Raw genomic sequence first — 26,345 nt, 5'->3', positions numbered from 1 at the left:
CGACAACATGGATGGACCTAAAGGGTATTGTATTAAGTGAAGTAACTTAGAGAAAGACAAATACTATATGAATTTATTTATATGTAGAATATAAAAAAACCAAAACAAATGAACAAATAAAAACAGAAGTAGACCAATAAAAACAGAGAAGGAACTTATGGTTGCCAGAAGGGAGATGGATGGGGGGATGGGCAAAATAAGTGATGGGGAGTGGGAGGTACAAGCTTCCAGTTTTGGAATGAGTTACTCATGGGGATGAAGGGTATAGCATAAGGAATATGGTCATTGGTATTGTAATAGTATGGTATGATGATAGATGGTAGCTGTACTTGGGTGAGTATAGCATAACATGTAGAATGGTTGAAACACTGTGTTGTACATCTGAAACTAATATAACATTCTCAGTGTTACTGTACTTCAATTAAAAAAATCAGACATTAGGATGGGGAAATAATAAAATATGAAACCATACATCAAATTCCTGTTCATCAAGGTTAAATCTGAATAGAAGAGTATAGTTAATGAATTTGATTTTTTTTACTAGATGGAAAAAGAAACAGGCAAACACTGAGTCTAGGAGTAAAAAACCTTGTGTTTGAACTCCAGCCTCACCTGCTCTGTGGCATCAGACAAGTGTTATAACCTCTCGAAATCTTGGGTTTTCCCTTGTTTAAAGCCAATGATAATTCCAACCTTAATAGTGTTATGATGAGGATGAAATTCAGTGGTACTTATGTACCAGGTATGGGCAGGTGCTCAATAAATACATAATAATTTGTATTTTAAGAGGAGGGAGAGCCAGCCTGTGGTCATTTACAGACAGTCATTACTGATTATGTGTGTTCAATGGCCACCTAGTGTGTCTTTGAATGTTGATCAGAATTAAAGTGAAGAAATAGAAAAAATTCAGATGTCTGAACAGTCTGGAATCTATCTTTGCACATTTTTCAGAAAATACTGGGTCATTTTCAGAATCCTTAGTACAGTATGGGTGTATGTATAATTATTTTTTTACCAATGTTTGTGCTAATGTGGGTTAAGTGGCTTTAGAAAAAGGGTGTAATTAAGGTGATTTGGCAGCGAGTTCTTTCATAAGTAACATAAGCAACTGAAATGCATTTAAATGATGGGTAAGAGGGCCCAGTTTCCGTTTGGGGTAACTTGGGAACAGAATCAGTAAGTAAGGTAGATGCTCCCAGGGGCCCAGATTACTGATTCATTGACCCAAAGACAATGCAAAATGCCAGGCCAGCAGAAGATGGAATACAGAGGGCAATGTTACCAGGAGGTGCCCCCAGGAGAGGAGCAAGGAAGGTTCTATTTTGCAGAAGGAAAGAAACCAGCTTGGCAATTTCCAGACTAAAAAGCTGGTATACCAGGAGTGATAGAACGTGGGGCCCAGCGGTTGTTTCTGTCTGCAGGACCTGAGCGTATGTTGAGTGAGGCACACTCCACACCCCTCTCTGTGAACCCGGAAGTCCAGAGCATGGGAAAAGCAGTAGAGATTTTTATCTAAGTCACTCCTTGCCCAATTTTTCTCCTTTCATATCCTGAATTATTCTTCAGATAGAAGAGATGATGTTTTGTTTTGAGAGAGAGTCTTTATAGCCACTTACTAAATATTTGTTTTTCCCTATCAATACCTGTGTCTATTTTCTTACTTCCCTCAAGCTAATTTTTAATCAGCAGCCTACTCTTCCTGCCCTAACATTAAACACCCTAATTTCCAAAGTTTGGTTAAGTCTTCGTTTTTCATTTCTTTGTTTTGCTCTTTGGAGTGGAGGCAGATCTATTTAGTTAAATAGATGGAAGAATAATAATAGAATGTGAACGTGGGAGGGGGCCCTGCTTGTCATCTAGCCCAAGTTTGACTAGGAAGCTCAGGAAGGTTTACTTTCTAAACATTCTCAGGACCGTCAACAGATTGTACTCATCTTACTACATCATGCTGGGGAGTTGAGCCAAGATTTTTTCCCTGGGGGAATTGGAAAAAAATATATAGGGCTACTAAATAGTGCTTACTCACAGGATTGGTATGAGTGTTACCGAGTTCTATATGTAAAGCTGTGAGAACCCTCAGAATCTTCCTTTTTATTATTTGTTTATTTCTGTATAACAGATCCCAACACTTAGCCTGAAACAAGAATCATCATTTACTTTCTTTCAGGGTTTCTGAGGGTCTAGAATTTCAGAGCTGCTGAGCTGTGGGCTTCCCCTAGAGAGAGAGATCTAAGAGACCATTGTGGAAATGTGATGCTTCTACAGACTGGCTTTGCCAGTCATACACTGTCACTTCTCCTTTGTCCCACTCATATTCATTGTGGGAGGGCCTATGTAAGGGCACGATTACCAGGAGGTGGCCCACAGTCTGGCCATCATGGAGGCTGGAGACCATACCCATTAAGGAAGCATTAATGTAGGATACTTAAATACAGAATATTTTTAAATTATGCAGTCCACATAGACACTCAGCAGTGTTTTCTCAAAGGAGAGTTTGGTCTATAATGATTGTATTGCTAAACTCAAATTATCAGGTGTTTTGGTTTGGGTTCTCTTGAAAGCAGAACCTGAGACAAGGACTTGGTCTAGAGAGTTCATTTAGGAGGTGATCCCAGGAAACAGGAGGGAGGGAGTGTGGAAAGTGGGGCAGGGAAGAAGGGAAAGCATATCTAAGGGTGTATTGTGGGATTGCTGCTATGGCCACCATGGACTTCCTTCCTCTGGGACCTGCTAAGAAAGGTACAGAAGGAAGGGAGGCCGAGACATTTATGTACCAGCTCCCAGCTCTCACTGACTGTTTTCACCTGGGAGATAAGCCTCCTATACATGTCAGATCTGTACTTGTCTCTAGACTAGGGGCCCCTGTGGTTGTGGGGAAGGCTCTGAGATCTAGTGGAAACCTGGACTCTTGCTGGAGGCAGGATGCTGTCAGCACATGGTGAGTGTGTGCTCACGCAGGTGGGCTGAAGGATGTGATGTAGGTACTGGAGGCATTTGCTACATGAGGCTTGCGAGAGCGGGGCATTAGGTGGGTGTGTTAGTTCAGCTCGCCCAAGAAGCAGATGTCAAGACAGGATTAGATATGCAAGAAATTTGGGGAACATGCCTTGAGGAAAATGGGGAGGGAGCTGGAAGAGGCTGGGAGAGCAGTCAGATATTAAGTCTGACCTGGGGAGGAGAAGGGATAGAGGAAATGTCGGGTAGAAAGAGTCTTAAGATTGTGGTGTAGTTCTCAGAAAGGTTCAGCCAGGCTAATGTGGAGGCCTCAAGCCCAAATCTCCCATTGAACAAGTCCTGGGTTTCACAGGAATGGGCCAGCCTTTGTGTCCAGTCATGTGAAGCACAGCCTCAGTGCAGATGCCTTGGTGGGTTCTCCTCAGCCCAGGCAGTTGGGCTCCCTGCTGTCATAGATGTCAGAGGCACATCCTGAGGGCAGCCACACTTAACTTTTATGCATGGACAGCACAGGTAGTTGCAACAAGCCTTGTATTGGGGGGACCAGAGGTCATTCACCCTGAGATACTAAGATTTGCTTCCTCCTTCTGTCTGCCACATTGTCTGAAATCCTCCCCCCCCCACCCCCCATCAGAGACTAATCCCTTTGTTTAAATTGTTGTCCTCTCTTCCAGGTCAGCTCTGGGAAAAGTAACATAGGGAGCCACTAATGCTTTACTGTGGACGAATTATTTTATTCTATGATTGAAGGAATCTGGGACAACATGAGGGCATGTGGATGTAGGCTGAATAGCATTTAAGGAAAAGGGTACAAATACGCACTGGGGACCACACTGGGTCCGCTGCCAGAAGTGGAACAAAACCAACCATCAGACTGTAGTGAAAAAACAAGTAAAATGTGCTGGGAATGAGTGTCATTACCCTTGTCCAGTGTCCACTACCCTTGTCACTACCCTTGTCACTTTCCCCTATTTTCAGAGTATTTTGAAGGAGGGTGTACTTTTCTGGATGGTTTGAGAAATCAAGTAAATGTCCAGATGGCTGGAATGTTTGAGTTCGGAAAGGAGGGAAGACACCTCCAAATTTTTCAGAAGCTGGTCCATGAGTCACTTTAGTAGAATCCCTAGAGCTCAAAAATGTAAGTTTCTTGTCCCCTCCCCCCTCATCTGTGTTCATTTAGCGAAGGGTTTCTCTCTGCACTTGTAGGAGCATGTGTCCTTATGCTTATATGTTTCTGAAATTTTAGACTCTGATCAGTTGGCTTTGCAACTTTTTAAAGGCTGTTAAAGGAATTCTGTAACTTCATATTTCCTCTATCCTTCCACTGGACTTTCAAAACTCTTTAGGGGTTGCTCTGAGGACAGTTAGCATAGGCTCCCTCACAGTATTCTGTTTAATTCAAGCCAGCAGATTTCTTAAGTTATTTCTGTGCTCTGCTTGAGGGTATAGAAATAAAAGAGATGAAGACTTGGTCCTTGCCCTTTTGGGAGTCATGACAATGATGGAAAGCAGACAGCACCGGGGTGGGATGGGGGTGAGAGTAGGGAGGGGACCGCTGGACCAGCTGCCATCCCACAGGAGCAAAGCAGGCTGCAGGGAGGGTGGAATGAATTTGCTGGCATGAGGCGAAAGGGAACAGATTTCCTGGGAGGTCAAGTCCGAAGAGGGCTGGACCAAGTGCAGAGTTTGGGTGGGGAAGGGAAAAGCCATTCTTGCAGCAAAGAGAGCTGGAATCATGGGCAGGGTGAAGTCACACCTTGTTTACGGGCATTTGACGGAAGTACCCGGAACTTGAACTTGAGTGGGCGGGGAGTACTGGCGGGGGGGGGGGGGGGGGGAGGGCGGAAATGCAGGATTAAAGCCCTAACCCTTAGAGAAAAATTTGGAAGGAGGGGATGCGTGACCTGCTTCAGATGTTGGTTTGCAGTGGTGTGGGGGTGGACGGGAATCCTGGTGTACCGGCAGGTCTAATCTGCCTTCTCGGAAGGAGACGTCTGCACGGAGCTGACCATGTCTCACTTAGTCTTGTTTGCCTGGCAGTGCTCAGCTTAGACGCTCAGTGTGTACACTTTGAATAAGTATTTACACACACACACACACACACACACACACACCAATTTCTCTCTCCTTTTTTTTCTCGGAGGTTTTCTTTTAAGTAGGGAATTAAGAATAGATTAAGCTACCAGGAGGAAGGACTCTGATCTCACACTGACTGCAGGCTGCCCCGTAGTTGTGGACAGCACGTTTCAGATTTACGCTTTGTAACATAAACGCGTTTCCTACTCGTCCTCTTCTCATGGATTTTATCAAAAATTTGACTCTTCCTGGTCCCAGCACGTGCATGGGCCTCATGACAGCACGTTTTAGGAGTGGACTGACGCAGAGATCCATATGGTCAGGTATTAGGGTTGCCAGTGCTACAGTCTGCATGGCGGTAAAAGGGAAAACAGACGGATTTTCTTGCATCCTGGGTCTCTTCCAATTTTCTCAGCCATAAAACAATTCACAAACTCAAGTAGAAAAAAGTATGTTCTTTTGAAAAAAACTTTGCATTTTTTATTCAGTTTTTATTTTAATTCCAGTATAGTAAACATGCAGAGCTATATTAGTTTTCAGGTGTACAATACAGTGACTCAACAATTCTGTCTGTTACTCAGTGGTCATCAGGACAAGTGCCCTCCTCCTCACCTGTTTCACCCATTCCCCTCACCCCCACGTCCCCTCTGGTAACTGTCAGTTTGTTCTGTATGTAAGTAAGAGTGTTTCTTCGACTCTCTTTTTCCTTGTTTGTTTCTTAAACTCCACATAAGAGTGAAATCATGATATTTGTCTTTCTCTGACAGATTTATTTTGCTCAGCATTATACTCTCTAGCTCCATCTATATTGTTGCAAATGGCAAGAATTCATCCTTTTTTTATGACTGAATAATATCCCATGTTATGTATCTATAACATATGTTCTTTATCCATTCATGTATCAGTGTACACTTTGGCTGCTTCCCTAATTTGGCTATTGTAAATAATGCTACAATAAACACATGTATCCCTTTGATGGTTTTTGTATTCTTTGGATAAATACTGAATAGTGTGATTAGTGGGTTGTAGTGTAGTTCTGTTTTTAATTTTTTGAGGGACCTCCATACTGTCTTCCACAATGGCTGCACCAGTTTTCATTTCCATCAAAAGTGCACAAGGGTTCCTTTTTCTTCATATCCTCTCCAATACTTGTTGTTTCTTGTGTTTTTGATTTTAGCCGCTCTGACAGATGGGAGGTGATCTCTCATTGTGGTTTTGATTTGCACTTTCTTGATGTTGAGCATCTTTTCATCTGTCTGTTGGCTATCTGATGTCTTCTGTGGAGAAATGCCTACTCATCTCTTCTGCCCATTTTTAATTGGATTATTTGGGTTTTTTTTTGGATGTTGAGTTGTATAAGTTCTTTATATATTTTGGATTCTTACCCTTTATTGGATATGTCACTTGCAAATATCTTCTCCCATTCAGTAGGTTTGCCTTTTAGTTTTGTTGATTGTTTCCTTCATTGTGCAGAAGTCCTAGTAATTTATTTTTGCTTTTATTTTTCTTGTCTCATTGTTTCATATTTAGAAAAATGTTGCTACAGCCAATGTCCTAGAAATTACTTCCTGTGCTCTCTTCTAGGATTTTTATGATTTCAGGTCTCACATGTATGTCTTTAATCCATTTCGAATTTGTTTTTGTGTATGGTATAAGAAAGTGGTCCAGTTTTACTCTTTTGCATGTGTCTCTATAGTTTTCTCAACACCATTTGTTGAAGAGACTGTGTTTTGCCCATTAGATAGTCCTGCTTTGTTGAAGATTAATTGACCATATAATTGTGGGTTCATTTCTGAGTTTTCTGTTCTGTTCTATTGATCTATGTGTCTATTTTTGTGTGTCAGTACCATATTGTTTTGAGTACTACAAACAAATATATAACTTTGTAATATAACAATATATAACTTTGTAGTCAGGAATTGTGATGCCTCCAGCTTTGCTTTTCTTTTTCAGTATTGCTTTGGCTATTCGGGATCTTTTGTGGTTTCATACAAATTTTAGGATTGTTCTACTTCTGTAAAAAATACTATTGGTATTTTGATTGCAATTACATGTGTAGATTCCATTGGGTAGTATAGACATTTTAACAATATTTATTCTTCCATTCCATGAGCATGGAATGTCTTCCCATTTCTTTGTGTCATCTTCAGTTTCTTTCATTAATGTTTTATAGTTTTCAGACTATAGGTCTTTCACCTTTTTGGTTAAATTTATCCTAGGCATTTTATTATTTTTGGTGCTGTTGTAAATGGGATTGTTTTTTTTTTAATTTATTTTTTAAACTTACATCCAAGTTAGCATATAGTGCAACAATGATTTCAGGAGTAGATTCCTTAATGCCTCTTACCCATTTAGCCCATCCCCTCTCCCACAACCCCTCCAGTAACCCTCAGTTTGTTCTCCATCTTTAAGAGTCTCTTCTTATGTTTTGTCCCCCTCCCTGCTTTCATATTGTTTTTTCTTCCCTTCCCTTATGTTCTATCTTAAAGTCCTCATATGAGTGAAGTCATATGATATTTGTCTTTGACTAATTTCGCTTAACATAATACCCTCTAGTTCCATCCACATAGTTGCAAATGGCAAGATTTCATTCTTTCTAATTGCCAAGTACTACTCCATTGTGTATATATACCACATCTTCTTTATCCATTCATAAGTCGATGGACATTTGGGCTCTTTCCATACTTTGGTTGTTGTTGATAGTGCTGCTATAAACATTGGGGTGCATGTGCCCCTTTAAAACAGCATCCCTGTATCCCTTGGATCAATACCTAGTAGTGCAAATTGCAGGGTCATAGGGTAGTTCTATTTTTAATTTTTTGAGGAATCTCCATACTGTTTTCCAGAGTGGCTGCACCAGTTTTCATTCCCACCAGCAGTGCAAAAGGGTTCCTCTTTCTCCACATCCTCGCCAACATCTGTTGTTGCCTGAGTTGTTAATGTTAGCCATTCTGACAGGTGTGAGGTGGTATCTCATTGTGGTTTTGATTTGTATTTCCCTGATGATGAGTGATGTTGAGCATTTTTTCATGTGTCAGTTGGCCATCTGGATGTCTTCCTTAGAGAAGTGTCTATTCATGGCTTTTGCCCATTTGTTCACTGGATTATTTGTTTTTTGGGTGTTGAGTTTGATAAGTTCTTTATAGATTTTGGATACTAACCCTTTATCTGATACGTCGTTTGCAAATATCTTCTCCCATTCTGTGGGTTGCCTTTTAGTTTTGCTGATTGTTTCCTTCGCTGTGCAGAAGCTTTTTGTTTTGATGAGGTCCCAATAGTTCATTTTTGCTTTTGTTTCCCTTGCCTCCAGAGACATGTTGAGTAAGAAGTTGCTACAGCCAAGGTCAAAGAAGTTTTTGCCTGCTTTCTCCTCGAGGATTTTGATGGCTTCCTGTCTTACATTGAGGTCTTTCATCCATTTTGAGTTTATTTTTGTGTATGGTGTAAGAAAGTGGTCCAGGTTCATTTTTCTGCCTGTTGCTGTCCAGTTTTCTCAGCACCACTTGCTGAAGAGACTGTTTTTATTCCATTGGATATTCTTTCCTGCTTTGTCAAAGATTAGTTGGCCATACGTTTGTGGGTCTATTTCTGGGTTTTCTATTCTGTTCCATTGATCTGAGTGTCTGTTTTTGTGCCAGTACCATACTGTCTTGATGATTGCAGCTTTGTAGTATATCTTGAAGTCCGGGATTGTGATGCCTCCTGCTTTGGTTTTCTTTTTCAAAATTGCTTTGGCTATTTGGGGTCTTTTCTGGTTCCATACAAATTTTAGGATTGTTTGCTCTAGCTCTGTGAGGGATGCTGTTGTAATTTTCATGGGGATTGCATTGAATATGTAGATTGCTTTGGGAAGTATCGACATTTTAACAATATTTGTTCTTCCTATCCAGGAGCATGGAATATTTTTACATTTTTTTGTGTCTTCTTCAATTTCTTTCATAAGCTTTCTATAGTTTTCAGTGTATAGATTTTTCACCTGTTTGGTTAGGTTTATTCCTAGGTATTTTATGGTTTTTGGTGCAATTGTAAATGGGATCGATTCCTTGATTTCTCTTTCTGTTGCTTCATTGTTGGTGAATAGGAATGCAACCGATTTCTGTGCATTGATTTTATATCCTGCAACTTTGCTGAATTCGTGGATCAGTTCTAGCAGTTTTTTCATGGAATCTTTTGGGTTTTCCATATAGAGTATCATGTCATATGTGAAGAGTGAAAGTTTGACCTTCTCCTGGCTGATTTAGATGCCATTTCTTTGTGTTGTCTGATTGCTGAAGCTAAGAATTCCAATACTATGTTCAGTAACAGTGGCGAGAGAGGACATCCCTGTCTTGTTCCTGACCTTAGGGGGAAAGCTATCTGTTTTTCCCCATTGAGGGTGATATTAGCATTGGGTCTTTCATATATGGCTTTTATGATCTTGAGGTATAATCCTTCTGGGATAAAAGGAAAGTAGAGATGTACTTTCTTGAGGGTTTTTATCAAGAAAGAATGCTGTATTTTGTCAAATGCTTTCTCTGCATCTATTGAGAGGATCATGTGGTTCTTGTCCTTTCTTTTATTGATGTGCTGAATCACACTGATTGTTCTATGGGTATCAAACCAGCCCTGCATTCCAGGTATAAATCCCACTTGGTCGTGGTGAATAATTTTTTGAATGTATTGTTGGATCTGGTTGGCTAATATCTTGTTGAGGATTTTTGCTTCCATGTTCATTAGGGAAATTGGTCTATAGTTCTCTTTTTTAGTGGGTCTTTGTCTGGTTTTGGAATCAAGGTATTGCTGGCTTTATAGAAAGAATTTGAGGGGTGCCTGGGTGGCTCAGTCGGTTAAGCGTCCGACTTCGGCTCAGGTCACGATCTCGCAGTCCGTGAGTTCGGGCCCCGCGTCGGGCTCTGGGCTGATGGCCCAGAGCCTGGAGCCTGCTTCCGATTCTGTGTCTCCCTCTCTCTCTGCTCCTTCCCCGTTCATGCTCTGCCTCTCTCTGTCTCAAAAATAAATAAACGTTAAAAAAAATAAAAAATAAAAAAAAAAAAGAAAGAATTTGGAAGTTTTCCTTCCATTTCTAGTTTTTGGAACAGCTTCAAGAGAATAGGTACTAACTCCTCCTTAAATGTTTGGTAGAATTCTCCTGGAAAGCCATCTTGCCCTGGACTCTTGGTTTTGGGGAGATTTTTGACTACTAATTCGATTTCTTTAGTGTTTATGGGAATGGGATTGTTTTCTTAATTTCTTTCTGCTGCTTCAATATTGAAGAAATGCAACAGATTTCTTCTTTTTTTAATGTTTATTCTTGAGAGAGAGAGACAGAGCATGAGCAGGGGAGGGGCAGAGAGAGACAGAGACACAGAATCTGAAGCTGGCTCTAGGCTCTAAGCTGTCAGCACAGAGCCTGATGTGGGGCTCCAGCTCATGAACCATGAGATCATGACCTGAGCTGAAGTTGGACTCTTAACTGACTGAGCCACCCAGGCGCCCCCTAAGAAATGCAACAGATTTCTGTACATTGATTTTATATCTGGTGACCTTACTGAATCCCTTTATCAGTTCTAGTAGCTTTTTGGTGGAGTCTTTAGTGTTTTCTATATACAGTATCATGTCATCTGCAAATAGTGAAAGTTTTACTTCTTCCTTACCAATTTGAGGGCCTTTTATTCCTTTTTCTTGTTGATTACTGTGGCTTGGACTTCAGTATTATGTTGAATAAAAGTGGTGATGATGTATATCCTTGTCTTGTTCCTGACCTTCAGGGAAGCTCTCAGTTTTTCCCCATTAAGTATAATGTTTGCTGTGTGTTTTTCATATAAAGCCTTTATTATGTTGAGTAATGTTCCCTCTAAACTTTGTTGAGGGTTTTTATCATGAATGGCTGTTATACTCTGTCAAATGCTTTTTTTGCATCTATTGAAATGATCATAAGGTTCTTACCCTTTCACTTATTGATGTGATGTATCACGTTGGTTGATTTGCAAATATTGAACCACCCTTGTAACCTAGAAATAAATCCCCCTTGATCATGGTGAATGATTTTTTTTAAATGTATTGTTGGATTAGGTTTGGTAGTAATTTGTTGAAGGTTTTTGCATCTGTATTCATCAGAGATACTGGCCTGTACTTCTCTTTTTCTGTAGTGTCTTTATCTGGTTTTGGTATCGTGGTAACGCTGACCTCATAGAATGAATTTGGAAGTTTGAATTTGGAAGTTTTCCTTCCTCTTCTGATTTTGGAATACTTTGAGAAGAATGGGTATTAATTCTTCTTTAAATGTTTGGTGAAATTTGCCTATGAAGCTGTCTGGTCCTGGTCTTTTGTTTGTTAAGAGTTTTTTGATTACTGATTGAATTCCTTTGCTAGTAATCAGTGTGTTCTAATTTTCTATTTCTTCTTGCTTCACTTTTAATAGTTTATATGTTTCTAGGAATTTATCCGTTTCTTCTGGGTTGTGAATTTTGTTGGTGTATAGTTTTTCATAATATTCTTTTATAATTGTATGTCTGTGGTATTTGTTATTTCTCCTCTCTCATTTGTGATTGTATTTATTTGAGTTCTCTCTTTTTTTGAGAGAGTGTGTATGCGCATGAAATCAGGGGAGGAGCAGAGGGAGAGGAAGAGAATCTTAAGCAGTCTCCATGCTTAGTGTGGATCCCTACACGGGGCTCAATTTCACAACCATGAGATCATGACCTGAGCTGAAATCAAGAGTTGAATGCTTAACTGAATGAGCCACCCAGGTGTCCCTCTTATTTTTCTTGCTAAGTCTGTCTAGAGGTTTATCAGTGTTGTTGAGTTTTTCAGAGAACTGGCTCCTGGTTTCATCAAGTGTTCTATTGTTTTTTTGTTTGTTTTATTTCCTATACTATTTATTTCTGCTTTAATCTATTATTTCCTTCTTTCTGCTGGTTTGGAGTTTTTTGTTGTTCTCTTTCTAGCTCCTTCAGGTATGAGATTAGGTTGTTTAGTTGAGATTTTTCTTGCTTCTTTTTTATTTTTATTTTATTTTATTTTAAATGCTTTTGATGTTTCTACTTTCTTTTTTTTTAATTTTTTTTTTAACGTTTATTTATTTTTGAGACAGAGAGAGACAGAGCATGAACGGGGGAGGGTCAGAGAGAGGGAGACACAGAATCTGAAACAGGCTCCAGGCTCTGAGATATCAGCACAGAGCCCGACACAGGGCTCGAACTCACAGACCGTGAGATCATGACCTGAGCTGAAGTTGGCCGCTTAATCGCCTGAGCCACCCAGGCGCCCCAAGATTTTTCTTGCTTCTTGATGTAGGCCTGTATTGCTATAAACTTCCCTCTTAGAACTGCTTTTGCTGCATCCCAAAGGTTTTGGACCATTGTGTTTTCATTTTCATTTGTTTCCATATAATTTTTGATTTCTTCTTTGATTTCTTGGCTGACCCATTCATTGTTTAGTAGCATGTTATTTAACTTCCATTGGTCTTTTCATATTTTATCTTGTGGTTGATTTCTAGATTCTTAGCATTGTGTTCAGAAAAGATGCATAGTATGACTTTGATTGAAAAAAGTATACTCTTAAAAAAAAGAGAAAACAATAACAACAAACAACAAAAAATACCTACCAGTTGCAATTTTGAGGAATGTAAATAATCATGGATTTTTCTGTTTTGCCTGGCTTAATTGCAATTCATTTTTTGTACAAGTGTGAACACTAGTCTATCGCATTCTATTGATGTTTATAGATTTATTTTCAGAGAGAGAGAGAAACTGAGAGACCTTCAGATATTTGGCTATTAGCATGGGAGAGTTTATTGAGATACAGAATAAAAATTAGCAAAAGGAAATATTATCCACCAAGTGCCAAAGCATAATCCATGGCCAAATGATTTGGCCGGGCACTTAGAAGTAAAGGTTTGCTCCTTTCTCAATATGCCGAAGGTGGATCTATGCCTCCATTCTCTGGGCATCATTTTCCCAAAGCACATACACTGCTTAACTGATGATTGTAGATGGAATTCTGTCCTTCTGTCCAGCTCCAAACTAAGAGATTATTAATCACTTTAAACTTATTCAGAAATAAAAAATCCAGCCAATGGAGAAATCATTTTATAGGTCTATATTATGCTCTGTTTATATTTATTAAGTCCTTACTTATCTTGGGGAAAATGATGAAGTCTTACATTTTGTATTTTATACTTTACAGAACATGTTTCATCCATTACCCCGTGAAAATCTTAATAAGAGGAGACATTTGTGTTTGGTTTTATAGTTTAAGAAATCCAAGCTTCTGATATTTCTTGAGATCACGTATCTTTATTTTTTGTTTTGTGTGTCGTGAAAAAAAAAAAAACAAACACCTTTGATGGACCTTCCTTGACAGTTGGGAGAATGGTTCAGCTCTTAGCTCTGGCTGAGAGTCATGTCCAGTATCTTTATATTCTGACTCCCAAGCCACGATTTGACCCCCAAAAATGGACTGACGAGATTTGCAGGTTTACTGCATTTTTAAAACAGGGAAGTCCAGGGGCGCCTGGGTGGCTCAGTCGGTTAAGCGGCCGACTTCGGCTCAGGTCATGATCTCACTGCCCGTGAGTTCGAGCCCCGCGTCGGGCTCTGTGCTGACCGCTCAGAGCCTGGAGCCTGTTTCAGATTCTGTGTCTCCCTCTCTCTCTGCCCCTCCCCTGTTCATGCTCTGTCTCTCTCTGTCTCAAAAATAAATAAATGTTGAAAAAAAAAATTTAAAACAAACAAACAAAAAACAGGAAAGTCCATTGTGCTCTAATTAATGAGTATAGTTGACCCTTGAGTAACATGGGGGCTAGGGGAGCTGACCCCCGACATAGTTGAAAATTCCTGTTAACTTTTGACTCCCCCCAAACTTAATACTAATAGTCTACTGTTGACTGGAAGCCTTACTGATAACACATATTACAATTAACACGTATTTTGTATGTTATGAGTATTACATACTGTGTTCTTACAATAAGGTAAACCAAGAAAGGAAAATGTAAGCAAGAAAATCATAAGGAAGAGAAAATACATCTAGAGTACTGTGCTGTATTTATTGAAAAAAAATGTGTAAGTGGACCTCTACAGCTCAATCCTGTGTTGTTTAAAGGGTCAACTGTACTTGATTCAAGCAGAATTGAAATCAAAAGTATTAAAATGAAAATAAAAAGCCATTAACATTTATTGGACACTTACTAAAGTGCCAGGCATTGAAGAGGACATGCATTATCTCATTTAATCCTCCCAACAAACCTAAGAGGTGAGGTACTACAGTCACTTCTATTTTTATAGATTCAAAAAAAGGGCTTATAAAGGTTAAGAAAGAAAAATCATAGGTCACATGGCTAGTGAATACCAGAACTATATTTGAACCCACGTGTGTTAGATGCCAGAGCTAAGAGCTTAACCACTCTTCCAACTGTCAAGGAGGGTCCGTCAAAGGTGGTTTTTTCGTGACACACAAAACAGATACAGGTCAGTTTTATGGAGCGTTTCCTCTGTGCAGACCTAGTGCTGTATGTTTTATGTGCAATTTCTCATTTGCTTCTTACAACAAACGTGTGAAGGAGGAACAGTTATTGCCCCACGATTTTACAGATGGCATAGCTGAGACACAGAGAAGTGAAGTATCTTGCTAGTAATGGCAGAGCTCATATCTGAACCCAAATAATAATCTGCCCAGAATCTGAGCACTTGACTTCTGTCTAATGCTTCAACCCAGGTTTTTCTCATTCTGTTTTGGTCAAAAGCTGGGAAGATGTGACATTGTTCAGGGTGCTCGGGGTTCTTGGGCCTGACAAGGGAGCCACTTGTCTTCTTGGACAAGCTGGTAATAAGCAGACTTTTCCTACAAGGAAAGAGTTTAATAGGAACTTTCTACAAGGACTTGGTGTGAAAAGTCATCTGGAAATATCACATTTTTGTGCTTGAGCAGTAAATATGCCTCCAAGATTTTACTGTAAGGCAGGGGTTTGCACAAGTTAGAAGTGTATTTATTCCCATGAGTCTGAAAAGAGAACAAGGTTAGGTTAAGTAGCTATTAATAATAGTTGACAATAAGAAAAAAATACAGTGGTTGTCACAGTTTCTTTTTTTTTTTTAATTTTTTTTTTAACGTTTATTTATTTTTGAGACAGAGAGAGACAGAGCATAAACGGGGGAGGGTCAGAGAGAGGGAGACACAGAATCTGAAACAGGCTCCAGGCTCTGAGCTGTCAGCACAGAGCCCGACGCGGGGCTCGAACTCACGGACCGTGAGATCGTGACCTGAGCCGAAGTTGGCCGCTTAACCGACCGAGCCACCCAGGTGCCCCGGTTGTCACAGTTTCTTAAATAGATTATTTGTTAGATTATTAGAGTATTGGGGTAATACTTGCTACTTGTTTATTTTCTTTTAATTTCAGGCACACACAATTAGATTAATAATCTTTATTACACACTGTCTACATGGGTCCTTGTGACTTGTTCATACTATCGATTTAAATCTATTTTAAAGCAAATTGAGAACATATTCTATTATATGCTCCCAGGCTACAGCTCTGGCATGTGGTTTATCTGTGGAGTTTTCCCCACACTCCAGACATAAAACCTAGAGGCTTTGGAGAGTCTGTCCTGAAACCCAGAACATGATGGCAAATGACCCTGCCGTTGGTAAGAAGCTTCTCTCTTTTCAGCAGGAGTTAATAAGTAAGCCTTCAGGGCAGAGTCAGCCACAGGCTTGATGAGAACACAGTATTCATGACATTCTCTCCAAATTCCAAGGAAATAAAACGAACAAGTGGTGATTTCCCAGGAAAATTGAGGCCATGTTTCCAGTGCCCTCAGAACCCTCATAAGCACCATCCCTCAGCCAATTAAAAAAGTTGCTCACATCCTCAGTGTTTTTCCTTGGGAGGGCCAGTTGGGACGAGGCCACAAAGTTGCTTCTCATTGGAAACTTGGGGAACCCGTACTCTGTCCATGGCTTGGTCAGAACCCTTCTAACCAGGAATTTACAGGAAAAACTTGAAGAGAAATCTCTTCAAAGACTTTCATACTTGTCCCTTCCCCATCATGACTTCCTTTTTCTGTTTCTACGGAAAACAAATGTGTTGCAACTTCCCTACCCCCAAAGTGGATATTAATTGTGACTGGGCATTTTGTGCACTAGTTGATGTCATTGTAAAGACCATGCCTCTGTCAAGGGCATTTGGGTTAGTTTTCTTTTTCGGTTATTTGTCTCCAGTTTGGCAGTGCATTGCAGTGGCTTAGAGTGTGAACTCTGCAGTCATATTGACAGTTTCAAGTTCCAACTCCAACACTGACTAGCACATTTAAAAACAAATCTTTGGTAATTACCACCTCAAGCTGTCGCAAGGATTAAGTCAGACGTCCTTTGTAGCATATTAGCACAGCTCTTGGCACATAGTAAGCACTCATTAAATGTTAGTTGCTGACATTGTAAAACATGATATTATTATGAAATACATATAATTACTATTCCATATCTTAATAAATTTATACTTTTGTTTTTCCTAGCTAGATGCCCTGAAGTAAGATTTGGGGTCCAAGAGTATATGCATTACAATTTTAATACATGGTGTCTAACTGCTACCTAACAAGTTTACAGTCCTGTTACTAAAGGGGGTGGTCTTCTTCCCAAATCTCAACCAGCATGGGAGATTAGAAATCATTTCACTTTTGGCTAATATGATGGTTAGAAATTGTTTCTTTATCATTCTAATTGGCATTTTACTGATCTCTAAAGAGACTGGGCACACAGATTTATTGGCCATTTTCAGATTTTCTTGTCAAGTCTTAACAGGTTGGTTGTTCATAGCCTTTGTCTATGGGGTTTAATAATTACTGCTATTTTGACTAAATGCTGCTAATTTATAAACACCATGAATTAAGGATATTTTACAAGTTGAACATATTTCTCTTATTGTATTATTTGTATTCCTTTTCTTTTTCTTTAATTTTTAAAAAATTTTTATTTTTGAGAGAGAGTGAGCACGTGTGCGAGTGAGTGGGGGAGGGGCAGAGAGAGAGGTAGACACAGAATCTGAAGCAGCCTCCTGGCTCTGAGCTGTCAGCACAGAGCCTGATGTGGGGCTTGAACTCACAAACAGTGAGATCATGACCTGAGCCGAAGTCAGATGCTTAACTGACCGAGCCACCCAGGCACCCCTGTATTTCTTTTCTTTAGTGGTCTTTTGCTATACTGCCATTTACATTTTTCATATAGACTGATATAACCATTTTTCCTTTATGTCTTCTGGGTATTCTGCTAGTAAACGCTTTTGAATGTTATGCATATGGTAGAATCATGTTCTTGTTGTCATTTCATTACAGCAGTGGCTCTCAATTTTCTGTGGGCCTCAGAATCACTTGAGAAACTTTTTAAAACTATGGTTTTTGGGGGAGGCTTGATCACAGCATTTCCAACGGTGGGGCTTAGCCACATGTTTATTAAAAAGGAGAGTCTCATTTTGAAAAATGGGTGCTGCTTAAAAGTAGGTTCTTAAATTGGCAAAATGTTGATGTAGTTGTTGAAGCTGGAACGTTTGTGTCTACCCCAAGCTAATATGTTGAAATCTTAACCCCCCCACCCGGTGTGATAGTTTTAGCAGATTGGGCCTTGGGGAGGTGATTATGTTGTGGGGTGGATGCTTCCTGAATGGGCTTAGTACCCCAATGAAAGAGACCCCAAAGAGCTCCGTCGTCCCTTCCCCACTGTGAGCACTCAGTGAGAAGATGGCTGTCTATGAACCAGGAAGAGGGCTTTTGCCAGAACCTGACCACAGTTGCACCCTGATCTTGGCCTCCAGAGCTGTGAGAAAACAAATTTCCGCTGTCTACAGGCTACCCAGTCCGTGGTATTCTGTGAGAGCAGCCCAGATAGACTAAGATACTGGGTGACAGGCACGTGAGGGCTCATTATACTGTTTTCTTTACCCTTGAATATGTTTGAGAATTTTCGTAAGTAGTAGCTTTAAAAGAAAAAGTTCTGATAGCATGCAAAGCCCATCAAGGTTACTTCACTAATCAGAGTTGGCTAAGTCACAGAGACGTCATGTGTTAAATTGACCGGGAAGGCCAGCTAGGAAGCAACATGACCATAGCATGGTGGTGTTAAGCAATAAGGCGTGCTGCCCAAAGTGGGAACTGACCCAGAACCTGAGCAGCCTGCCAGGACCGTGCTGTACCCTTGGACCCTGAACAACGGGGCCTCTCCTCTTTCAGGTTGCTTCATGGCTTCTCTCTCAGTTGTGTAGGACCCCAGGGAGAGGCAGGAGCAGATACTCCTGTTTCTTGCGAGGCAAGTAAAAAAAGGAAATCAGTCTCCATGTCTTCTCTGGGAGGACCGCAGCAGGTGGTGGCAGGGGTAGGGTCTATGGTGATCAGGAAATTGGGAGTGTTTCCATTTCATATCATACCGGCATATCCCCCCACCCACCATTAAAAATCCTTTGTTAGTTACCATCTTAAATTCACACCTTCCAATTTTATCCCTCTCTTTTTTACCCTCAGTGGGATACTTTTTTTCCTAGTCATATTAATTACTTTGCCTTGACCCTGATTTGCTTACTTCTTCCCCCACAAGAAACGAAACAGTCAACCTGGGATGCCTTTACACAGACTTTGCCAATGAGTCCTCACCTCTCAAAATATAGCTCAAAAACCAGCTCAGGGGAAGCCCAGGGCAAACTGGTCCTGATCTAAGGACAAAGATAAATAGGTAATTAAAGAAAACCCTCAGCACAAAAGGAGTCTAAATAGAACAGCATACCCCTAGGGTAAAGTGAACTAACACTAGGGAGGAGGGAAACTTTTGACGTCTCATTAGAACCCTTGGAGAGGGGGCGCCTGGGTGGCTCGGTCAGTTAAGTGTCCGACTTCGGCTCAGGTCATGATCTCACTGCCCGTGAGTTCTAGCCCCGCGTAGGGCTCTGTGCTGACAGCTCAGAGCCTGGAGCCTGTTTCAGATTCTGTGTCTCCCTCTCTCTCTGCCCCTCCCCTGTTCATGCTTTGTCTCTCTCTGTCTCAAAAATAAATAAATGTTGAAAAATAAATAAATAAAAGAACCCTTGGAGAGGAGTTCTTGGCTGGCTCAGTGGGTAGAGCAGGAAACTCTTGATCTCAGGGGTTATAAATTCAAACCCCATGCTGGGTGTATAAAGACAAAATCTTAAACATGGAGAGACTGAAGAGGACTGACTTATATCCTTACATTGAAAGGAATAATCAGAAAACCAGAATCTTGAAAATATGATTACCAAAGTTAACTTTGACATTCCACCAAAATCTAAAAAATAGAAGCAGCCAAGGACTGAATTAGTAATCTGGAAGATAAGTTGAAAAAAGAAATCTTCTAAAACTTAGATATGTGATGTAAAAATAGAGAAAAAGTTTGAGAAGGAGGCTGAGCAAAGATCTTAGCAGTGTACCCTCTGTATCCTCCAACTGGAATCTCAGAAGGATGAAAAGAACACAGAGGACATAATCAAAACAGAGAAATGATTTGGGTCTTCAGATTGAAAGGGTCCATCTAGATACCTACTGGTGAAATTTCTGTCCTACAAGGATAAAAAGAATATCCTTCAAGTTCTCAGAGCAAACACAAGCTTGCCTATGAAGGGACTCAAGTCGAACTGGATCAAATTCCCATTAGCAACACTGGATTTTGAAAGACCATGCAGTGGGGAGTTCCACATTCTGGGGGAAATATTTGAACATTCAAATATATTTGAAAATACATCCCAGCTAGATTAAGCATACGTATTTTCAGATGCAGGCAGGGACTCAGAAAGATTGTCTTCGAAATATTTTTTCTAGAAGAGTTACTCACAACTGTACTAGAGCCAAACAGAAACAGAACCCAAGAAAGAGGAAAAGATAGGATCCAAGAGACCAATCTAGAAGGACAATGATGAGAGAAATCCTAGGACGATGATAGTTGTTTCACACGCCTAGATGGTGGGGAGTCCAAATCAGAAGGGGAAGTCAGAGGGCTCCATGGAAACAGTCTTCAGGAAGAAAGGGTAACGCTGCACAGATCTTGTGATTAGGATCTAGAAGTGTCACTATAGCCGGCTATTAATAACATGGTGGTGAAGTCTCTTTTTTCCAACAAGAGAAAGAATGGCCACTGAATAATTTGGGAAATAGAATAAAACACTCTACAAGAAAGTCCTGGTCGAAATATGAATCAAATTAGATTTTGAGCAGTTGGTGTAAAAGAAATAGTGATGGGCTCTGAATTAAATATGTTTGAATTTGTAATGAGTACTGGGCACAAACATTTCTCTGTGTTGAATGTGTTGTTTTTTATTCTTGAAAGTGGTTTGCCATTTTTATAGCGTATTATTCTTTACGGATCAGATTTTCCCTAATAGTTCTTTTGAAGAATCACCCAGAGGGCAAACTTAGATATAAAATTTTGTTCTCATTTTCTCTTTTGGTTTCTCCCTCAAAAAATAAAGGAATACGATTTTGTTGTTTTTAACATAGCAAAGGTGACTTTGGATTTTGACTGGACAGTCCTCTAAACCTCGAAATTGGGGAGCAAACTGGGGCGTCTGTGTGGCTCAGTTGGTTGAGCATCTGACTTTGGCTCAGGTCATGATCTCATGGTTCATGGGTTTAAGCCCCACATCGGGCTCTGTGCTGACAGCTCAGAGCCTGGAGCCTGCTTCAGGTTCTGTGTCTCCCTCTCTCTCTCTGCCCCTCCCCTGCTTGTGCTCTGTCTTTCTCTGTCTCTCAAAAATAAATAAACTTAAAAAAAATAAAAAATAAATTTGGGAACAAACTTATGGTCATTAAGAAGCATAAACTTTAAATAATATTCACTGATGGCTGCCTGCGTGGCTCAGTCAGTTAAGTGTCCAACTCTTGGTTTCAGCTCAGGTCATGATCTCTCACGGTTTTGTGAGTTCAAGACTTGCATTGGGCTCTGTGCTGACAGTGTGGAGCCTGCTTGGGATTTTCTCTCTCTCCCCCTCTGTCTGCCACTCCCCCGCTTTCACTGTCTCTGTCTCTCTCAAAATAAATAAATAAGCTTAAAAAATTTTAAATAATATCCACTGACCCTAATATCTAAGCCTCGTAATTTTGTAACTTACTTGAAGAGTTCCTTAGTAACTAACAGGTCTTGTTTGAAGAACTATATACATAAAATTCAGCTCCTTTAGTTTCACTTCACCTTTTTTCCCTGCTAAAGTAAGTAAAATTAAATGGAATAAGTTTTTTTAAATTTTTAAATTTTTAAATTTTATTTATTTTTTAAATATATGAAATTTATTGTCAAATTGGTTTCCATACAACACCCAGTGCTCATCCCAACAGGTGCCCTCCTCAATGCCCATCACCCAACCTCCCTTCCCTCCCACCCCCCATCAGCCCTCAGTTTGTTCTCAGTTTTTAAGAGTCTCTTATGCTTTGGCTCTCTCTCCCACTCTAACCTCTTTTTTTTTTTTTTCCTTCCCCTCCCCCATGGGTTCCTGTTAAGTTTCTCAGGATCCACATAAGAGTGGACACATATGGTATCTGTCTTTCTCTGTATGGCTTATTTCACTTAGCATCACACTCTCCAGTTCCATCCACGTTGCTACAAAGGGCCATTATTTCATTCTTTCTCATTGCCACGTAGTACTCCATTGTGTATATAAACCACAATTTCTTTACCTAAATGGAATAAGTTTTAAAGAAATATATACAACAGTTATCTCTGTATTGTGGGATTGGAAGGATTCGAATATATGTATGATTTTCCTACCAAGAATATGTTTTACTGTTACAATAACAACACCCCAACAAGAAAAATGATTTATACTGAAACTGCCTTAGCAGGAAGTCCTTCTTCATGCCCCACATGAGCCTAATCATTACTGTCACTCTTGCAAACGCATTTTTTAAAGGAGCTCACCTTTTTACCGATGGCAGGTATAACTTTGCACATTGATTGCCCCTGCCTATGAGGTTTTCCGTTTCTCAAGGACCAGGCCTGGATACCTACACCATTTCCATTCTCCTGATGGGCTCAGCCCAGCCTCAGGCTGCCCCCACCAGGTCCGAGAGAGATGCTTGGCTTGCACCCTAGGCTGTCTCCCATTGACCCTGTGAGGGTGAGGGAGAAGGGCGGGCAGCAGATTCAGGCTCACGCAAGCATGGTAATGGAAGTCACACTGCAACAGCTTCAAGCTCTTTGCACCCATCGTTAGACTTTCAAAATCACATAGAGTATAAATTAGAAGCCCGAATGCTTACTTATGTATCGAATCAGCACAATAAGCAAATAATCAAATGGCAGGAGCAGGCCAAACTCAGAGCCTCTTCCCACAAGTAGCATTTGTGGGGACAAAGCATGTTTTGGAGAAGCAGAGCAGCTCTGGTGTTTGTAGGGATTTGGGGAAGGGTCACCACCGAGTTGAGAGGGCAGTGAACACAGGAAACTCTCAAATGCTGGTGTTCTCATGGAAAAGCCTTTCATGGAAAACAGAAATTCACACTGAATTGATCTCCTCCCCTTAAAGCACCGACACTTCTCCCTGCCAGGCTTTCTTGCAGGTGGTGAACACCTCCAGAGGAGAGAGAGTAGGAGGAAGGAAAGGAGAAAATGGAGGTAGGGCCTGGGAGCTTGAGATGAGGAGGACGAAGTTCCGAGACACAGGCAGTACTTGGCACTGGACAGTGAGTCATGCAGGGCAGAGCAGATCAGAATTGCTAACTTGCTGTTTGAAGGGCTAAGAAACTTCACAGTGATTCCATTTTAAATTAGGCTGTTTGTGAGTCTCCTGTTTCCTTGCTCAATCCCCTTCCTCCCTGGGAATTGGTTGGGGCAGAGGATAAAGATAGGATCCAAGCCAGGCCCTTTTATGTTTATTTCTCCTTCCTCTTTCTCATGACTTTGAACAGGCACATCTATTGCTAGGATGCTCCAGTTCATTACTAAGCAGCAAGCAACAGGTCACAGAAGGAAGGAAAGAAAGAAAACGGGGAGAGAGGCCAAGAATGAGAAAACCAGTGACTTAAACACTTGGCCCCCTGTGCTCGCTTGGCCAGCACATGGACTAAAATTGGAACAATGCAGAGAAGATTAGCATGTCCCCTGGTGCAAGGATGACACACAAACTCATGGAGATTCTCATATTTTTTCAGAGATGATGAACAAGTTCTGGAGGTAGATAGTGGTGGATGGTTCTACAGCAACCTGAATGCGCTTAATGTAACTAAACTGGACACTTAAAAATAGCTAAATGGTAAATCTTATGTTATATATGACCACAATTTATAAAAAGCAAACGCCCTAACAGTTGAGTAAAGAGATGGCATACGGACAAGTCAAGTAAAAGTCATGCAATTATGTTAGTAAGTTATAGCAAAAAAAAAAAAAGTAATCTAAGAACACAAATGCAAGCCATCAGTCATTGTGCATGCCACAGTATCAGCATGGAGTAGTGGCTCTATAGAGTTGGCTCTCACCTGGTTCAAAGTCTAACGCTGCCACTTAATAGTTGTATGACCTTGGACCAGACATCTAACATCCTTGAGTCTGTTTCTTATTTGGAAAATTGAAATGACATTGGATTCACAGACATATTGAGAGAGTTAAGATATTATAGGCAAGGCATTTCTTATTTGGAAAATTGAAATGACATTGGATTCACAGACATATTGAGAGAGTTAAGATATTATAGACAAGGCATTTAGCATAGTAAGTAGCTCCTACTCAGCATTCACTAAATGTGTTTCCTTTCCCTTTCTGCACGTGGAAGGTTGCAAAGGCAATGTGTTGTGCGACACAGAAACTAACTTGAAAGATGGTAAGGATAAAATTTAAAAATGAAAAAATATGGAAATAGTATTTAGGCAGTGGTTCCTGAGAGAGGCAGGCCAGGTGTAGCAAGGATCCTCTAAATTGCTGAAAAAAGACCTAAGACTTGTTATTAGAGTTATTAGCTGTTGTAACCAAGCAGCCCCCACCCCCTCCCCCCCGCCCTCCAATACAGCAGCTTAAACAAGATGGAAGCTTATTTGTGTCTATTTCATAATCCAGAGGTAAACTGTCTAAGGCTGGCAGAGCAGCTATGTCATTCTCGATGCACAGGATTTCCATTGTTGGATCCAAAGTGGTTGCTTTAGATCCTGACATCTTCCAGGTAATGGGAAGTGGAGAAAGGGCCAGTGGCCACATCTACCTTTGTTTTAAGGGCATGACATAGAAATGGCACACTTCATTTTTCCACCCAGACCCCAATGACCAAATCCTTTCTATGAAGAATGCTGGGGTCAGTAAACTCGAGTGGGAGTCCTGTTAAAGAGGAGGAGTTTGGATGTTGCTCTACACTTAGCCACCTCAAGCACACAGCTCATTATATTTTCTCTAGTTTGCAACCACAGGACAGGCTTTCAAAACGACAAAGCTAACACATTCCCCAAAATGGAAGCATAATTTCTTGGTTTTTAATTTATTCAGTAAATATTTATAGACTACTTGCTATATGCTTGGTACTATTCAAAACATCATAAATACAGCAGACTGCAAAAACAGATGAAGTTCCTGATTTCATTAAGCTAAATTCAGGGGCACTGGCTGGCTCTGTCGGTAGAGCATGTGACTCTTAATCTCAGGGTCATGCATTCAAGCCTCATGTTAGACATGGAGCCTACTTAAAAAGCAAAACAAAACCAAAAAAAGTCATTAAACTAAATTCAATAGGGGGAGAAGGTAAACAAATACTGGAAAAAAACATTAGATACCAGTAAGTGCAAAGATGAAAATTAATATAACAAGCAACTAGATGGGGTGGTTAGGGATGCTCTTGCTGGGGAAATGATGTATAAGCTGAGCCACTTGAAGAACAGGAAACAGAATATGTCAGGAATGGGGAACTGCAGGTGCAAAGGTCCTGATGGCGGAAAGAATCTGGGAGGGTTTGTGGTACAGAAGGACCCTTGTGGCTGGATTTAGCAGGAGTGGGAGAGAGGAGGACATAAGATTAGAAAGGAAGGCAGGAGCAGTTTGTTCTCTGGCATTTCCCAGCACTGAGGACAGTTGTGCACAGGCTAGGTACCCAACGAGTGTTTGATAAATGAATAAGCTAACAGAGAAAGAGCTGTTGACAGCTACCCTCTAATTCATAGCTTGCCTCTGCTTTACTTCAGCAAAGAGTAGGATTGGCCTTTGTACATCCTACACACATCTCTCAGCTCCTATCTCTCAGAATCTTCTTATCTTTGTAGTTGATCCCAGAGTCTTTGGTAGCCTAATGTCCTCTCATAAAAAATGGAGTTAGGGAAGGAATCTGGGAAGGGGACCGGTATCTGAATAAAACATGGTATCTCCTCCTTGGTTTTCTCTGCTCTTTGCTAAATAGCTCAAGTTCTCTTTTAATTGTTCTCCATGTGGTTTTCCAGATCTGGAACCAGCCTGATAACCTGATGCTCAGAAGTGTCAAGTTTGGAGAGGCAGTATAATTAGTGGAGTGCTATTAAGGCTTTTACCTTTGCGCCAGACTTCCTGGATTTGCATCCCAATTTGGCCTGTTTATGTCTGGGGTACCCTGAGTAAAGTACTAAATCTCTCTGGCCATCAGTTTACTTATCTATTAAATGGGAGTTAATAGTGATTTCTGACCACAATACCAAGAGCTCTGAAATTTTTGAAAATATGAAGTATAGTTAACAATATTATATTAGTTTCAGGTGTACAACATAGTGACTCAACGTTATGAAATGCTCACCACATGTAGTTACCATCAGTCACCATACAAAGTTATTACAGTGTTATTGGCTGTCTGTATTTCTTATGCTGTAATTTTCATCCCCATGACTTATTTTATAACTGGAAATTTGTACCTCTTAATTCCTTTCACCTATTTTGCCCATTAACCCACTCTGCTCCCCACTGGCAAGCACCAGTTTGTTCTGTTTTTTTTTTTTTCTTTTTTTTTTTTTTATGAGTCTATGTCTAGCTTGTTAGTTCATTTGTTTTGTTTCTTAGATCCCACAAATTAGTAAAATCATATGGTATTTGTCTTTTCCTGTCTGACTTATTTCACTTAGTATTATACTCTCTATGTCCATACATGTTGTTGCAAATGGCCAGATTTCATTCTTTTAAATGCTGAGTAATATTCCATTGTGTATATGTACCACATCTTTTTTATCCATTCATCTATCAGTGGACACTTGGGTTACCTCCATATCTTGGCTCTTGTAAATAATGCTGCAATAAAAATAGGAAACATACACCTGTTTGAATTAGTGTTTTCATTTTCTTTGGGTAGCTCACTGTGGGTAGCATGGAAATTTTCACAATATTTATTCTTTCAATCCATGAGCATGGTGTATCTTTCTATT

General features: G+C 40.3%; 1 long non-coding RNA gene and 1 other non-coding gene across 6 annotated transcripts in view; both read left to right on the top strand.

Annotated features, from left to right (window-relative positions):
* LOC132679084 (uncharacterized) overlaps positions 1-26,345 on the top strand; it is a 160,248-nt gene that overhangs the window by 79,785 nt on the left and 54,118 nt on the right. The window contains exon 1 of one of the 5 annotated variants that reach the window (XR_013554023.2): positions 15,456-16,409. The exons of the other annotated variants lie outside the window; for them this stretch is intronic. This is a non-coding gene — a long non-coding RNA (uncharacterized LOC132679084). Of the gene's footprint in view, positions 1-15,455; positions 16,410-26,345 lie in introns of those variants that run through there. 5 annotated transcript variants of the gene reach the window in all.
* Positions 23,030-23,138, top strand: LOC132679922 (U6 spliceosomal RNA). Its single transcript, XR_009610408.1, has one exon. It is a non-coding gene; the product is annotated as a U6 spliceosomal RNA (small nuclear RNA).

Source organism: Panthera onca, chromosome A2 (genome assembly GCF_046562875.1).
Source record: "Panthera onca isolate mPanOnc1 chromosome A2, mPanOnc1 haplotype 2, whole genome shotgun sequence".
In the NCBI taxonomy this organism is placed as follows: Eukaryota; Metazoa; Chordata; class Mammalia; order Carnivora; family Felidae; genus Panthera; species Panthera onca.
The sequence above is the reverse complement of the archived record's forward strand: the minus strand, read 5'-3'. Positions and strand labels throughout refer to the sequence as shown.